This window comes from Marmota marmota, unplaced genomic scaffold (genome assembly GCF_001458135.2).
Source record: "Marmota marmota marmota unplaced genomic scaffold, marMar, whole genome shotgun sequence".
Lineage (NCBI taxonomy): Eukaryota > Metazoa > Chordata > Mammalia > Rodentia > Sciuridae > Marmota > Marmota marmota.
In genome coordinates this window covers 49,639,898-49,650,473 of record NW_025999853.1, presented here as the reverse complement: position 1 = coordinate 49,650,473, position 10,576 = coordinate 49,639,898, and the positions used below count along the sequence as shown (strand labels likewise).

At 43.7% G+C, this 10,576-nt stretch overlaps 1 protein-coding gene across 2 annotated transcripts in view; it reads left to right on the top strand.

Moving 5' to 3' along the window:
- Positions 1 to 27: 27 nt before the first annotated feature.
- Positions 28 to 10,576, top strand: part of Ikzf4 (IKAROS family zinc finger 4) — a 30,059-nt gene continuing 19,510 nt past the window's right edge. For both annotated transcript variants that reach the window (XM_048807600.1, XM_048807592.1), the window contains exon 1: positions 28 to 241. The gene's annotated coding sequence lies outside the window, so the exon portion shown is untranslated. The remainder of the gene's footprint in view (positions 242 to 10,576) is intronic.

Below are 10,576 nucleotides of genomic sequence, written 5' to 3'. Positions count from 1 at the left end.
CGGGAGGGGAACGCTGCTGATGGGGGGAGGTGTGGGTGGGGCCGGTCCCTCCTCAGGTGAAGCCGCTGATGGAGATGAAGCCGCCGCCGCCGCCGAGTGCACAAGTCCTGGCTCCGGCCTGGCTGCCGCCGCCTCAGTGACCCCACTGGCCCCCGCACTGGGCCACCCGGGCCAGAGTGGGGGACCCCCGCCCCCCTCTTCCCCACCCTAAACAGCCTGCGCGCGCGCGGAGACGCCTCAGGTGAGTGAGGGGCGGGGCTTCGACCAAGTGGGGGCGGGGCCTCAGCAACGGGGGCGGGGCCTTAGGGGCTTGGGCGTGAAGTGAGGGGAGACGTGGGCGGGCGAGGGGTGAGCTGAGGAGGGAGGGACGTTAGCTTGCCTGGGGCACTTTGGCTTGAGGCCCCAGTATTGGGGCAGGGAGAGCAGGGATCTGAGGGTCCAAAGGCAGGAGGTGGGTCAAGCCAGAAGACTGAGAATAGGGAGCAACTGGCATGCGCGAGGCTTCTCCGTGGGTATGGCTAGGGTGGAACAGAGGGACAGCCGGGAAAGGAGAGGGTATCAGAGGACGAGAATCCAGAAGACTGGAGGAAAAAACATAGGCCTAGGTGAGAACATCTGGGAAGCAATGAGCAAAGTGGGAGAGATGTGTTAGAGAAGAAACTTGGGATGGAGTGCTGTCTACAGTACTAGTTGGGGTAAGAAGTGTAAGGAACTTGGGAAGCAAGGCTGGGAAGGAAGGGATTCACTGTATAAGAGTCCTAAGAAAGAAATGCAATCTAGGAAGCCCTAGGGAAGACATCCTGATGGAACTACAAACTTGGGGAGCACTCCCTGCTTCTTCAGTACTAAAACAGCCCTCCATGTGCCTTTTTGTATAGACCCATCCCCAGTTATTTCCTTACCCCTTGTCTGCTAGAGTTGTAGATTTTCACTTTTAAATTTTTATTGGATTTCTGTTTTGTTTTCTTTTGTTTAAATTATGGCTAGTCCTGTCTTGGGGACAGTAGAATGTTTAGTGGAATATGGACCTTTAGATATGAGATATTTGAGAACTAAGGTAACCCATTTACCCCTTCAGATCAAGAATTTACTTGACTCTGCTTCCAGGAAGATTTGATGCATTACCAACCACTGTGTGTCCAGCTTTGCATACCTTATTTGGCCTCTTCTCTCATAAGCAAAATTATCTGTGTGAGTCTTATCTATTCTTACATGTTTAGTAACTTCTATTGTACCTGTCTTAATGGTCTAAGATCTCAAAGCATCCATGGTAACTTTGGTATCCTCCTGACCTGCTCACCTGTCAGCTTTAGGCCTTCCATCCCTATGGCCATCCAGAAGACCATTGGGACCTGGCTATCTCTCTTCACTGATGCTGCTTATTTTGCTTGTGTGAAAGTACACATATCCTTAAGAAGCATGAAAAACAGGTGTCTGACTTCCTTGAATATTTCTAGTTAAGTAGGATTTTGAGGAAAGGACCAGATAAAAGGCTAAGTAAGATAATCTTTGAAAGCATAGTGCCTTGATTAATAGGCATGTAAGAAATGCCTAGGAATGGGCTGGGGTTGTGGCTCAGTGGTGGAGTGCTTGCCTGGCATGTGTGAGGCACTGGGTTCAATCCTCAGTGCCACATAAAAATAAAGGTATTGTGTCCATCTACAACTAAATATATTAAAAATAATTTTTAAAAAATGTTGGCCAGTAAGTCAGTGAATCTTCCTTGGCGGTATGCAAGGGACTTCAGGCTTCCCTACTAACAACCTAAAGCTGGAATCCAGGTGCCCCTTGGATCATGAGAACAGTCAGATAAGTGACTCCTGAGATAAAGTCTTAGAAGAAAATAATCCTACCATTGGGGAGTAGAGAGGTTTCACTGGAGCTTCTGGAGTGGGCCTCAGGGTAGTGGAAGCTACCCTCTTTTGGGCAGCCTCAGAATTGTATCTTGTCGTAGTCACTAGATATTGATGTGTCATGCACAAGATGTAATGTCTTTGTGGCCGTTGAGTGCAGTTAGTTGTTTTTTGGCTTCTAGGCAGTCCTCTTCCTCTCAGTAGGTTAAAGGCAAGGCATATTTTAGGACGTACTCAGAAATAAATCCTAACTTTTTTCCAATGAAAATGCAACTGAACGTTTCTTTTTATTTCCTCTTAGTTTCAAATCTGAAACTTGTACTTCCCAGCATGGGAGAAACTTATCCTTCCTTATACTCTACCCCAGTCCCCAACATCCACAAAGGAATTCTTTACTCTTAGATTGGTGCACTATCTCCCTCCCTCTCTGTACCCCCCAGGCCCCCACCAGAGTAGTTAAGGAAATTAAAGATAAGTTGATATTGAGCAGATATTTTTAGCCTTATTTTAATCTGCAGGAACAATAAGAGTGTGGGACCCTGTTGGTATGGACAATGTCACAGGCAGAGGGACTCCCTTTCTTTATTGGTCTCTTGACTGATTGCTGGAGAAAACTTGGAATTCTAGGCTTTATGATTTGCCTTCTTTTCTTAGTAGAGTTATGGACTCTGTTCTGGAAACAGAGAGACAGGGTCAAGGTTTAACAGACAAAAACATCTTAAAAAGTACACTGCTGATTATGAATGAGCTGGTCCCTGGATGTTGTATCCACCTTGTAGACTCTGATGCGACACACTTGCTGGAGTAATCCCTAAATCAAGGAATGTTGTTCTATTGTAACAAGACTTAGCATCAGACTTTGTTTGGTATTTTCCTCAGGCCCATAATTTCTGAAAAGAGACATGGCAGTAAGAGGATTAGTTCTTCTCTTATGCATAAGTCCTTGTTTCCAGTTCAAGGATTTAAGTCACCAAGATGCAGATCTAAAAACTGTTCACCTTATAACCTAAGAAAGAAGGCAAGTAAGGTGGCCCAAACCTTCTAGTTGCAGTGAGATTAAACTTTCTACTCCAGAGAAGAGAACCACTGGAAGATTCTAATGGTGCTACTTCTGTTGTCAACCACATAAATGACTCTGGGCTTAGTTTCTTCTGTTAAAAATCATGGGACTATAGATCATTTCTTAACTCCATTCCAACACCTGTCCTAGGCCCTCCATACAAAGAAGAGAGGCTTATCAAACTTGTTTGTCAAAGCAAGATTCTTTGTTAGCAGAGAAGCCTAAGAAATATTTCTCTCTCTCTCTCTCTCTCTCTCTCTCTCTCTCGCTCGCTCTCTCTCTCTCTCTCAATGGTGCTAGGGATCAAACTCAGGGCCTCACACATGCCAGGCAGGTACTCTACCACTGAATCATATTGCCAGCCCCAAAATGAACTCTTTTGATTAGCGTGTATTAGGGACTTTGAGCCAAAATTGCTACCAAAGATAGTTATTCCCATCTCTCCCACATTTTTGTCATTTTTATCACCTTACCCCAATCAGAATAGTTAATGGTAATTTCAAACACTTGAGAGAACTATTCCTGTTTTGAGCAACTTTGGCTTCAAAACTGATTATTAGCTGGACATGGTGGCATATGCCTATAATCCCAGTGGCTTGGGAAGCTAAGACAGGAGGATTCACATTCAAAGCCAGCCTCAGTAGCTTAGCAAGGCCCTAAGCAACTTAGCAAGACCCTGTCTTAAAATAAAATATAAAAAGGGCTGGGAATGTTGCTCAGTGACTAAGTGCCCCTGGGCTCAATCCCCTGTAACAAACGGGGGAAAAAAAAAAGACTGATTATTATAAAACTCAAATTGAACTCCCCTGCTCTATTTTTCCCAGCTGCCCAAGCATACAACTGAACAGCAGTGACCTTGTGGGGCCTTTTCATAAATATTTGTGTACTCAGAGATATATCAAAAAAACCCAGAAAGTATCTTGTGCATCACACCAGGCAATTTAAAGTGTTACATTGGCCCTTTTCCTTAGTTCTTTACATCCTGCAGTGAGACATGGGATTGTTTCTTCTCTCACCAATAAACCTCAGCCTTCTCTCTCTTCCACAGTCTGCATAAGGAAGACAGGGAATCACAAAGAACAAGAGAAAAGATGTGCTTCATCTGAGATCTGAAAGGAGACAATGAGGTGACATTATTTTCCTCCACCCAGATGTTATGTTTCTACCTTTTACCTTTTCTTATTTTAGAGACTGGCCATTCCTAGGATAATTGGGAATTCATATCCTCTGCTCTGCTCTTCAAGCATTTGGATAATAAAGCTGAGCTGTCTTCATGTGTATTATACATACACAGCCACCATCTACAACCTGGTAAAATCTGAGGTCTTTCTTCTATAAAGACAGATACATGAAATAAAGGTTGCTGAGTTTCCTTCAAAAGCTTCTAGGTGTATCCTACAGATTATTTCAGAGCTTCAACTTGCTCTCTATGTCTAGGTCTGTGTTTTGGAAAGGGGGATGCAGTTTGCAGACAATGCCTAATTCCATATCTTCCCAGCCCTTTCCCTATCCCTAATTCTGCAAAGCCCTGGTAGAGAATAGAGCCAGCTATGTGACTCCAACATATTTTTGTTCATGTCTTATTCAGTTCAGGAAGGCACAGACAGGAGAGGATGATGCTGTGGGTTTGGTCTACTTGGAGTACCTGAACTGCTCACACCCAAGGCACATGGGAAGTTCTTTCTTATTAAGAATCACTGGGCTGGTGGGGGGCGGTTGGGGTTGTGGCTCAATGGTAGAATGCTCACCTACCACGTACAGGGACCCGGGCTCAATCCTCAGCACCACATAGAAAGTAAATAAATAAAATGAAGATTTTGTGTCCAACTACAACTAAAAAATAAACATTAAAAAAAAAAAAAAAAGAACCACTGGGCTCCACCACAGAACCCAGGTCCTAAGGGAAACCAGATAAAAATTTCCACTTCTCCCAGCTGCAGTTTGGGAATAATAACCAAAAGGATGACATGGAGCCTTGCCACTGTCTCCATCTTCACCCTCTTTCTGAACATTCTCCTTGCCACCTTTCTACCCATTAGGCCACAATGAGTATGTTTTATTTTTTATTTTTTTCAGTTCTGGGGATTGAACCCAGGATCTCACACATACTAGATGAATGCTTTACTACTGGGCTACAACCCCAGCCCCAATGAATGTGGTTGGTTGATTGGTAGGTTGATTTTGGTACTAGGGATTGAGCCCAGGGGCACTTAACTACTAAGATATATCCCCAGCCCTTTCTGCTTTTTATTTGAGACAGGGTCTCTCTAAGTTGCTTAGGGCCTTGCTAAGGAGGCTGGCCATACACTTTTGATCCTCCTGTCTCAGCCTCTGGGGCTGCTGGGATTACAGACATGTGCCACCTGGCCTGGCCCCAGAACTTTTTATTTTTTATTTTGAAACAGTCTTATTAAATTGCGGAGGCTCACCTTGCATTTGCAATCCACCTGCATCAGTGTCTCAAGTAGCTGAGATTATAGTCAAGCACCACCCTGCCTGGCTTATGATTGTGTTTTAAATTCCAATTTTAGAGTATATAAGCAAAAATAACCAATATGGTTTTGACATTATAATGAAACCACAAATAACTGGAACAGGAACAGATTTCATGGATCAGCAATGCCTTTTGTTCAGCAGCAGAGTCAGGCATCAGAGGGGCTCACTTTCTGGGTAGAAAATGGCCTCTGGTTTCAAAGGGATCTGGGTTTTTATAGGTTCCACTGAGGGGCAACTTTATCACTTCAACAGAATGTGTCAGTTTGGGCATTCAGGAAATAGGTTTAAAAATGTGAAACTTGTTTTTACTGGGCAAGAATCGAAGGTCCAGAGCTCAGGCCCAGTGCTTATCTTGTCCTCCAAGGATCATTGTATTTTCACTGGGATAGGATTAATGTGTGGCTTCATTATCACTGGGAAAGAATATATTGTAAAAGCGTCAATATTTGTCCTCTTCTTATGGACTGCCATTTTAGGATTGATGTTCACCTCCTTCCCAGGGATTGTCTTATCATTGGGAGATGATTTATTGGGAAATATTAGTTTTGCCTTCTTCCTCCCTCCTGCCTCCCAGGTCACACTCTCTTAGGGGGGTTGTCATTTTCCATATCCTTCAGAGTATCATTGAATAAAACCGGATCCTTTGGAGGATTTGAAGAGCTTTTATTACTAGTAATCCTGGGTTTAATCCTCAATACCAAAAAAAAAAAAAAAGGAAAAATAAATAAATGTTGAGAGCCACAGTTTAGTTGGAATGACGCCTGGCATTTTGTTAGAGGGAATGGTTGAAAGGTGACCCTGCTCAGGGAATAGGGTGGCTCCAGGGATTAGGGCAGATCCTGCTGGGAATAGGGCGGGCTCTGGGATTAGGGCGGCTCTGGGATTAGGGCAGATCCTGCTGCCTCAGGGCACCCGCTACTTTGGAGCTCCCACTGAGTTCTCCCACTGAGTTCTCCAAGGGGTTCCGGGAGAATTGGTGGAGGGAGTGTATTCCCGGGAAGTGTGGGTAGAGTGCCGGTGAGAGTTCGGGAATAAAGAGTTGCTGTTTGAACCTACAAGGCTTTGTGGCAGCTCGGTTATTTGTGCCCAGCCAGACTGCGGCATTTGGTGGCCCATACGGGGAACGCCTGAAGCTTGGAGGTAAGTGAATGAGATATCAAAAGAAAAGTCAAACCTAGGTGGTAACCAAGATGCTTTTTTTCAATATCTATTTTATTATTGCCTTTTCCCACATCATAAAGTTTCATTTTATTTTTGAGCTCATACAGACCTAGGTTAATGTTTTTCTGATCAGTTCTATTTTTTGACTGTGGAGTTTTTAAACATTACAATGGAGATTTCACCTGTGAAAAGCTACAAGGCCTTTACTGTTATGTTATGTGTTGTATGTATTATGTGTGCACACTTCTGTTTTGTGTTGTATATCTGTATGTGCGTATGTCCATATATCATATATGAGGAGCACTCATAAAAATATGGATCCAAATATTTTTTTATTCACGTGATTTAAATGGTTTAATTTAAATTGGGTAAACAGCTATTGAGGATTGTTTTAATATGTGAACAAAAAAGGAGGTTAACAGATCTATTTACTTTCACCTTTCCTTTTCATTATATTTAATAATTCTCTTCAGGATAATGTAAATTGTTCAGAAAATTGCTTTTAGTGCCTGCTGAAATGTTACATAATTTTTCTTAGCCATTATTGCCAGAATTCCTATCTTCATCCCAGTGCCGGTGAAGACAAAGATAAAACCAAACTACAGCTTCTGCGATAGCTATCACAACAAACTGTATAAACTGATGCATCAATAAATAATAACTCAGCAAGTGATGCTCAATCAAGGAGTCGATTTACTTTGGGAGGAAATGGACATATTAATAGATTCCTCTGCTTTGAACTGTTTGCAGAACTTGCCTGGACTATGTATCACTTGCATGCATTGTGAACTATCTGTTGGTGCAGCGAATTGTGGTAGTGCTGGGGTATCTTTGCTGATGGTGTCATCGGTGGTACAATTTTTCCAAAAAGAGCCGTCATTTGGCTTGGTGCCGTGGCATTTTGCATCCTCCTCCCTTCTGCTTGTGATGGTCTAAAATTTGGGGGCCAACAGAGGTGAGGCAAAGAACCTCACCCCCCAACTGGTGCAAAGGCCAAATTTGGGGGCCAATAGAAGTGAGGCAAAGAACCTCACCCCCGCACTGGTACAAAGGCCTATCCACAAGTATGGCTGTATGCTGGACTGGTAGCCAATGACGGATAAGATCCAACTACAATGGTACCAACCTAAGACAGGAGGCTGACGCCTTGAGGTCAGCTCATCTGATGACGGGTAAGGACCATATGTAGTATTAGACAACCTAAGACAGGCATGGTCCCTAAGCCACATGCTTGTTGTTTAATTAAACAGAAGGGGGGAGATGTTGAGAGCCACAGTTTAGTCAGAATGACACCTGGCATTTTGCTAGAGGGAATGGTTGAAAGGTGACCCTGCTCCGGAATAAGGCAGCTCCAGGATCAGGGTGGCTCTGGGATTAGGGCGGATGCTACTTTGGAGTTCCTGTTGAGTTCTCCTGGGGGTTCCGGGAGAATTTGGAGGGAGTGTATTCCCCGGAGGTGTGGGTAGATGCCGGTGAGAGTTCGGGAATAAAGAGTTGCTGTTTGAACCTACAAGGCTTTGTGGCGGCTCGGTTATTTGTGCCCAGCCAGACTGCGGCAAATAAATAAAAAGTATTATGTTTATGTACAACTGAAAAAAAAAAAAGTGAAGAATCTGAGAGGCTCAGTTGGGCACGCCTATAATCCCAGTGGTTCAGGAGGCTGAAGCAGGAGGGTGGAGAATTCAAAGTCAGCCTCAGTAAAAGCAAGACCTGAAGCAATTCAGTGAGACCCTGTCTCTAAATAAAATACAAAATAGAGCTGGGGATGTGGCTCAGTGATCAAGTGCCCCTGAGTTCAATCCCCAGTACCCCCGCCCCCCCCAAAAAAAAGAATCTGAATATTGTTCAGTGGTAGAGTGCTTGCCTAGCATGTGTGAGGCCCTCCACCACTGGGGTTGGGGGGAAGCGGAAGGATGAGCTGGGAGGATCTTTGTTTCCAAAGGTTACAACGACCAATCTTTGCTCTCTGCTCACAGATTCTTCCATTTGAATTGGGAGGCTGGTTGTTTCTAGTTGGTTTGTATTCAGCTCACTGAGCTGAATTCACAGTACATGTGTGTCTACCTCCATCACTGGATGATGTTTATGTTACTTTAAAGCACTTTGAGCCAAACCTGTCTTGTATAACCAATTTCTCTTAACCTTCTCCTCCTGTAATGTTAGCACTAATTTGACCCAGTTCCTCAAAGAGACACTAAGATCTGCCTGCCTAGGCAAGTAGGGGAGGAGGGGTTTTTAGGGATAAAGAATGGGATTGATGGGAGGGATGTGCTGAGGGGAGATTTGAACAAAAGGACAAGTACATCTGCTGATTTGCTCCTAGCTTTCAGAAAACCAGGACTGAGGACAACAGAGTCTCAATACCTCTAACTTCCAGAATCACCAACTTGGCATTTAGAGCAGTTGAAAACAGCTAAGTATTGATTTTGTCCAAGATGTGTCACAGCACACCTGTTAAGAGCAATTAAGAAGTGGGAGAGCCAGGTGCAGTGATGCATGCCTGTAATCCCAGTGAGTTGGGAGGCTGAGGCAAGAGGATCCCAAGTTGGAGACCAGATTCAGTAACTTAATGAGACACTGTATCAAAATAAAAAAAATAAATAAAAAGGGCTGGGGATGTGGCTCAGTGGTTAAGCATCCCTGGGTTCAAGCCCCAGTACCCCTCCCCACCTCAAAATTTAGGAGAACAGGCATAATGGTTCACTCATATAATTCCAGGTACTGGGGAGACTGAGATAGGAAGATCCCTAGTTTGAGGCCAGCCTGGGCAACTTAATGACACCCTGTCTCAAAATGAAAAATAAAGAGGACTGGAAATGTAGCTTAATGGTAAAGCACATCTAGGTTCAATCCTCAGTACTGACAAATAAATTAATAAGAAAGAACAAGTTGAGTGGCTCTACAGAGAGAAATATGCTAATGCAATATTGTCTGTGTGTGTATGCCTGTGTGAACCAGGATCTAGATAAGCACTAGGTGGGCAGAGCAGTTGAATCATAGTATTCAGCTAACACTGATTCAGAGAGTGCATTTCATTCTTGCATTCTTGATCAAATAGTCCCAAAACAATTTCCAGAAGGGTCTAAAGGATTGCTCTCTGAGTTGGACTTTCTTCCTTGTAGTAAACTGCACTCTGCTACTTTGTGTGTGGGGAGAGGAGTGGGGGTATTGTGGATTTAACTCAGGGGTACTGTACCACTGAGCTACACCCCTAGGCTGGCTTCAAACCTGCAATCCTGTCTGAGTCTCTGGAGTCACTGGGATTACATGAATGTGCCACTGTGCCTGGCTTGTTCTTCCTTTTTGAGTAACAGACCCCACTCCTACAGGGATCACACCAAAGAAAAGCGGCTTTAATTGCTGTTAGAATGAGCAGAAATCAAGAAAATCCATGAAAGCCTTGAGTAGCCTGGCTTTTGATAAAAAGCAATATGGTGTAATGGAAAGGGATCGCCATAGGGAGAGGCAGGAAACCAATGTTCTTGTTCCTTATTCCAGTCTCACTATGAGTTAAGGGACAAACAACTGCTCTGAGCTTCAGTTTTTCTGAGCAGAAAATGGAGGAAATCTGACTTGCTCTTGCTTTTTCTATATGGGGGAATGTATGAGAGAACTAATTCATGACACTTCAAACTTTGCAGGTGTTTTGAAAAATTCCAAAGGGGACTTTTGAAACTATTGATTTGGAAATGAAAGAGACCCCTATCTGGGCATGGTGGCACATATCTGTAACCAAGCAACCCCAAAGGCTGAGGCAGGAAGATTGCAAATTAGAGGTCAGCCAGGGCAACTTATTGAGACACTTTCTCAAAAAAAAAATAATAATAAAATAAATATATATATATATATATGTGTGTGTGTGTGTGTGTGTGTGTGTGTGTGTGTATATATATAAATAAAATGCTGAGGATGTAGCTCAGTGAAATAGCACCCTTGGCTTCAATCCCCAGTACCAAAATGGTGGCACATGTCTGTAATCCCAGAAAATTCCAGAGCAGCTTCAGCA